Source organism: Nerophis ophidion, linkage group LG09 (genome assembly GCF_033978795.1).
Source record: "Nerophis ophidion isolate RoL-2023_Sa linkage group LG09, RoL_Noph_v1.0, whole genome shotgun sequence".
Taxonomy (NCBI): domain Eukaryota; kingdom Metazoa; phylum Chordata; class Actinopteri; order Syngnathiformes; family Syngnathidae; genus Nerophis; species Nerophis ophidion.
This window is the reverse complement of record NC_084619.1, coordinates 24,210,214-24,217,634: the sequence shown is the minus strand read 5'-3', so window position 1 is coordinate 24,217,634 and position 7,421 is coordinate 24,210,214.

The following is a 7,421-nucleotide window of genomic DNA, read 5'->3' as shown; positions in this document are numbered from 1 at the left end:
TTCAAGTCGGGTTGAGCGGAATCAACATCCTCGCCCGCACACCGACCAGCACGGTTGTACTCTGGTGTTGTCGAATAACAAAGCCGACGACTTCCTGAGAGATCCCGCTTTCATCTCTTTGACGCCGCGCAGATAAGAGCGACGCGAGATGTTGTGTTTGCTGATGTACTGTAGCTTGTTACATAACCGGGTCGGAGCTGGCGTCCGCCAAAGCGGCAAAGAGATTGTACTCTCGCCCTCTTTTCTCTGTCATTTTGCCAAATTGGCGTCGCTGTGGAACATTCGGAGCGAGCCAGGCCTGTGTTTGACAGGTGGCTTCTATTATTGGAGTCGGCGACGTCGAGTGTGTTACACAACTGTCGCTGGGACCGCTTTATATAGAGGGGCTTTGCCCCATTATCTGATAACCCTGGCTTGGCAACAGGTGTTTAGGACTAACCGCATAGCTCCAGTCTGGAGGCAGGATTCCCAAATGTACTGATCCTATAAAGGAGCCTAATGACAGGTTACTGGGTGTACAGTATACTGCTCTGTAATGATATAATCACAAGGCAGAAACAGCAGCCGCTCCCCACCCTTGTCCTCCTCTCTGGCTGGAATGTGCACTGGGAGAAAAATGATCCAATGTCATCCGGAATGATGGAAGCTTGGCTGTTGAGCCAGAGGGATATGTTCAGTGGAGGGAGGAAGGCGGAGGGGGGTGAGTGCGGATATTTCTGTTTCAGTGTGAGTTGGAGTAAGTCTGGGCACCCAGCCAAGCATGCTGATGAAGGAGACGGGTTGGGGGGAGCGAGAGAGAGAGAGGAGGGAGTCCGAGACCTTTTTGGGCTGTCAGCTTCACTAGCACACAGCTGCTTCTGGAAAATTCTGCACCCTGCCCCACTAAACCATCAGGCATGACACGAATAACAAGAGCCCAGCCCAGTCGAGCCGTCGACAGCGGATAGTTTTTCTTTTCGGACGCCCCGGCCTTGAACACAGTGGAAAAAACAACAATGGTTTGGGGTGGGGGGGATCACGGGGGCACAATGTGGGAAATGAAATCCAGGCTTTAGAAGGCTTTGTCTGGACCAGGACGCAGTCCACACAGAGCCTGCGGGCGCTTTGGGAAAGGCCATGTCGCAAGATGCCAAATGATGCGTTTTGATGGGGTCACTTGTTCACTAGCCAGTCACTAATTGGAGAAGATGAAGCCTTTCCATTACAAGTCAAATATTTTCATAGGTAGGACTAGGGTTGTACGGTATACTGCTCGGTATTACTATAGTACCGCTATACCAATGAATCATATTCGGTACTCTACCACCTCTGAAAAGTACCGGTCCACCACCAGAGGTGGGTAGTAACGCGCTACATTTACTCCGTTTACATCTACTTGAGTAACTTTTGGGATAAATTGTACTTCTAAGAGTAGTTTTTATGCAACATACTTTTAGTTTTACTTGAGTATATTTATAGAAAAGAAACGCTACTTTTACTCCGCTCCATTTATCTGCAATCAGGTCGCTACTCGCTACTTTTTTTTATCGATCTGTTAATGCACGCTTTGTTTGTTTTGATTTTGTCAGACACGCATTCAAAGTAGGAACTACGCGTGCCTGCGTTTCACCAATCACATGCAGTCACTGGTGACGTTGGACCAATCAAACAGAGCCAGGTGGTCACGTGACCGTCACACGTAGAACCCGACATGTTGAAAAACTTATTGGGGTGTTACTATTTAGTGGTCAACTGTACGGAATATGTACTGTACTGTGCAATCTATTAATAAAAGTTTCAATCTATCAATGAATCAATCAAAAGTGTAAACGAAAAAAGACACTTTTTATATCAACCGTACTTCCAACCCTAAGCCAAAAACTGATCGCACAGTTCCTGTCTTCACAATAAAAGTGCCGCTCCATCGCGCCTGCGCTAACAAAATAAGAGTCTCCGAAAGCCAGCGCAAACAAGCTAGCAAGCTACGGAGTTTGCCGCCAATGTATTTCTTGTAAAGTGTATAAAAACAAATATGGAAGCTGGACAAATAAGATGCCAAAAAACCACGACTTTCATGATGTATTAGACAGGAAGGAAGAACTTTTTTTCTCCTCCATTTGAAAACCGGGACGTTATCAGCACTACTGTCAGGTAATACACCAACTTATATTTTTGTCTTCATTAAAGATAGGAATCTATACGTTAAACATGCATGTATATTCATTAAAACACCTTTGACATGTGAACAAAAACGGCAAAATAAATAAATATAAATGATATACTGTATATATAAAGGTATGTATATATATATGATATGTGTGTATGTATATGTATATATGAGGTAGATCACCTCGACTTGGTCATTTATTAAGTAATTGATAAACGTTGAAAATCTTATTGGGGTGTTACCATTTAGTGGTCAATTGTACGGAATATGTACTGTACTGCAATCTACTAATACAAGTTTCAATCAATCAATCAATCAATCAATCAATCAATCAATCAATCAAGGCCTACTGAGCCTATGGTGCTGTTAAGTTATTGTGGCTCAATTTGCCTTAATTTTTATTTTATTTTAATGTATTATTATTTAATATATAATATTGTTTTAGTTGCTTAAGAGATATTCCTGGCTGTGAATTTGCTCATTGCTATTTTTATGTTTTTGTGCATTATTTGTTGCCGTTATCATTAAACAAACAGGTTACTCATCAGTTACTCAGTACTTGAGTAGTTTTTTCCCAACATACTTTTTACTTTTACTCAAGTAAATATTTGGGTGACTACTTCTTACTTTTACTTGAGTAATAAATCTCTAAAGTAACAGTACTCTTACTTGAGTACAATTTCTGGCTACTCTACCCACCTCTGTCCACCACCCCCCCGCACCCCCGTTGTCACGTTGTGTCATTGCCAGTTTACGAGCAAAGTATCATGTTTGGTAGTGCACAATCACGGAGTACTTACAAGCAGACACAGTGTGTAGACAGAAAAGGGAGAACGGACACATTTTGGCTAAAAAACGAACGATAAAAGTGAAGTTATAACAGTGAAACACCCTCAGGAAGAAGTGCTTTTAGACATGGCTAGCTAGCTAGCCGCTAAAGTCCAACCCCGGTCGTCAGTGTTTTAGCTACTTCTAAATCACTAATCCTCGCCTCCATGGTGATAAATAAAGTACGTTTCTTACAATTATCATCCCTGCAGGACGAGGTATAGCTAAACATGCTTCACTACACACCGTAACTCATTGGCGTCAAAATATAAACATACGCCATTGGTGGATCTACACCTGACATCCACTGTAATGATACCAAATACAGTAGCGTATCTAGTCAATAATAGTATGCTTATGTCGATATTGTCTGGCATTGCAACATCTTTTATTTGTGTGCTGTGTGCTTGCGGTGCAGTCATGTCGTGCCCGGAAGCACATCCATTGTGGGCAAAGGTGGGTAGAATAGCCAAAAATTGTACTCAAGTAGGAGTATTGTTACTTTAGAGATTTATTACTCAAGTAAAAGTAAGGAGTAGTCACTCAAATATTTACTTGAGTAAAAGTAAAAAGTATGTTGTGAAAAAACTACTCAAGTACTAAGTAACTGATGAGTAACCTGTTTGTTTAATGATTACGGCAACAAATAATGCACAAAAACATAAAAATATCAATGAGTAAATTCAGAGCCAGGAATATATCTTAAGCAACTAAAACAATAATATATATTAAATAATAATACATTAAGATAAAAAAAATTAAGGCAAATTGAGTCACAATAACTTAACAGCACCATAGGCTCAGTAGGCAATCATTGATTGAATGATTGAAACTTGTATTAGTAGATTGCACAGTACAGTACATATTCCGTACAAATGACTACTAAATGGTAACACCCCAATACATTTTTCAACGTTAATCAATTACTTAATAAATGACCAAGTTGAGGTGATCTACCTCATATATTTACATGTACATGCACAGTGTATGTATATATATATATATGTATTTATATATATATATATATATATATATATATATATGATATGTGTGTGTATTACACACACATGTCATATATATATGTATATATATATATATATATACACATATACATACAGACATATATATATACACACATATATATATATATATACACATATACATACAGACATATATATATACACACATATATATACATGTGTGTATATATATTTATACATACATACATTTATATATACAGTATATAATTTATATTTATTTATTTTGCCGTTTTTGTTCACATGTTAAAGGTGTTTTAATGAATATACATGCATGTCTATCATATAGATTCCTATCTTTCATGAAAACAAGAATAGAAGTTGGTGTATTACCTGGTTCTGATGACTTGCATTGATTGGAATCAGACAGTAGTGCTAATAACGTCCACGTTTTCAAATGGAGGAGAAAAAAAATTCCTCCTTTCTGTCAAATACCACATGAAAGTTGTTGGTTTTTGGCATCTGATTTGTCCAGCTTCCATATTCGTTTTTATACACTTTACAAGAAATACATTGGCGGCAAACTCTGTAGCTTGCTAGCTTGATTGTGCTGGCTTTCAGAGACTGCTGAAAACAAAGTTTCATTGTACTTGTGCAATGACAATAGAGACCTATCCTTAATTTCTTAGCGCAGGCGCGATGGAGCGGCACTTTTATTGTGAAGACAGGAACTGTGCGATCAGTCTTTAGGCTTGTGACAGGAAGTACAGTTGAAATAAAAAGTGTCTTTTTTCCTTTACACTTTTGATTGATTGAAACTTTCATTAATAGATTGCACAGTACAGTGCATATTCCGTACAATTGACCACTAAATGGTAACACCCCAATAAGTTTTCCAACTTGTTTAAGTCGGATTCGACGTGTGACGGTCACGTGACCGCCTGGCTCTGTTTGATTGGTCCAACTTCACCAGTGACTGCATGTGATTGGTGAAACGCAGGCATGCGTTGATCCTAGTTTGAATGTGTGTCTGACGAACCAAAATAAACATTAACAGGTCGATAAAACTCAGTAGCGAGTAGCGAGCTGAATGTAGATAAATGGAGTGGAGTAAAAGTAGCGTTTCTTCTCTATAAATATACTCCAGTAAAAGTATGTTGCATAAAAACTACTCTTAGAAGTACAATTTACCCAAAAGTTACTCAAGTAGATGTAACGGAGGAAATGTAGCACGTCACTACCCACCTCTGGTTGTGGGCGGGCTGATCTATGTCAGCACAGCATTAAAGTTGTTAGCTATTGTCCGATGTACAACTTTAAATGTTTGTTGAGCCTTTTTTAAAACCTTTTTTCTAGTTTTGCTAGCTCAATATGAGTCCACCTACTCGGTGGCCCAGTGGTTAGAGTGTCCGCCCTGATTTCCGTAGGTTGTGAGTTTAAACCCCGGCCGAGTCATACCAAAGACTGTAAAAATGGGACCTATTACCTCCCTGCTTGGCACTCAGCATCAAGGGTTGGATTTGGGGGTTAAATCACCGGGCGCGGCCACCGCTGCTGCCCACTGCTCCCCTCACTTCACAGGGGGTGAACAAGAAAATGGGTCAAATGCAGAGGACACATTCCACCACACCTAATGTGTGTGTGACAATCATTGGCACTTTAGCTTTAACTTACAGGGGAACATTATCACCAGACCTATGTAAGTGTCAATATATACCTTGATGGTGCAGAAAAAAGACCATATATTTTTTTAACCGATTTCCGAATTTTAAATGGGTGAATTTTGGCGAATTAAACGCCTTTCTGTTTATTGCTCTGGAGGCGATGACGTCAGAATGTGACGTCGCCGAGGTAATACAGCCGCCATTTTCATTTTCAACACATTGTAAACATTGGGTCTCAGCTCTGTTATTTTCAGTTTTTTCGACTATTTTTTGGAACTTTGGAGACATCATGCCTCGTCGGTGTGTTGTCGGAGGGTGTAACAACACTAACAGGGAGGGATTCAAGCTGCACCACTGGCCCGAAAATGCGAAAGTGTCTGCCGCCAGACCCCTATTGAATGTGCCAGAGTGTCTCCACATTTTACCGGCGATGACAGACATGACACAGAGATGTATGGATAACCTGCAGATGCATTTGCAACGATAAAGTCAACAAAATCACAAAGGTGAGTTTTGTTGATGTTGACTTATGTGCTAATCAGACATATTTGGTCGCGGCGTGACTGCCAGCTAATCGATGTTAACATGCTATGCTAATCGACGCTAACATGCTATTTACCAGCGGTGCTAAAGCAGACATGGCACAGAGATGTATGGATAACCTGCAGATGCATTTGCAACGATAAAGTTAACGAAATCACAAAGGTGAGTTTTGTTGATGTTGACTGCCAGCTAATCGATGCTAACATGCTATGCTAATCGATGCTAACATGCTATTTACTGGCGGTGCTAAAGCAGACATGGCACAGAGATGTATGGATAACCTGCAGATACATTTGCAACTATATTACGTATCCTTCCACTTACCAATCGACGGATTTAAGTTGCTCCATTATCACATAATGCGAAAGTCCTGATCGTTTGGTCCGCACATTTTACCGGCGATGCTAACGCAGCTATTCAGCCATGCTATGGCTATGAATAGCGTCAATAGCTATTCGCTCAATAGCTGCAGTTTCTTCTTCAATACTTTCATACTCCAACCATTCGTTTCAAAACATGCGTAATCTGTTGAATCGCTTAAGCCGCTGAAATCCGAGTCTGAATCCGAGCTAATGTCACTATATCTTGCTGTGCTATTCCCATTGTTTGTTTACATTGGCAGCACTGTATAACGTCACAGGAAAATGGATAGTGATTTCGAAGATAGCGAAGATAAGGCACTTTAAAGCTTTATTTAGGGATATTCCGGGACCGGTAACATTTTGAAAAAAAATTCAAAAAATACAACAAGCCACTTGGAAGTGATTTTTATTGTTTTTAACCCTTTTGAAATTGTGATAATGTTCCCCTTTAACAAAGAAAGCAACGTACAAGCGAGTACATTCAGCAAGTATCCAAAGCGTTGTTATGCTCTCCCCTTCCCCTCCCTTCCTCCGCATGCAAAGAAAAACAAGTTAAAGTGGATGTTTTTATGCTTTTATATTTAACAACCCTTTTCTAGAACCAATTGAGTCTGCATACGGAGGTTCCGCTGTGTGCTCTCATGCCAAGTCGGCAGCAGCAAAACAAAGCCAGCAATCTGCATCCATCATGACCAGTAACCACTTGCCTCTGGTCTAAATACAGACTGTGTATTGATGTGTGTGTGTGTGTGTGTGTGTGTGTGTGTTTGATGAGATAATGCTAGCCTTTATCGTCCCATGTGGTTGTTAGCCATGCACGGCCCTGCTTGCCTGCCCGGTGTTGACATTTCCCTCCCCAGCCTGTCTGAACACATCGAGCAACGGCGGCTCCCGTCAGGCT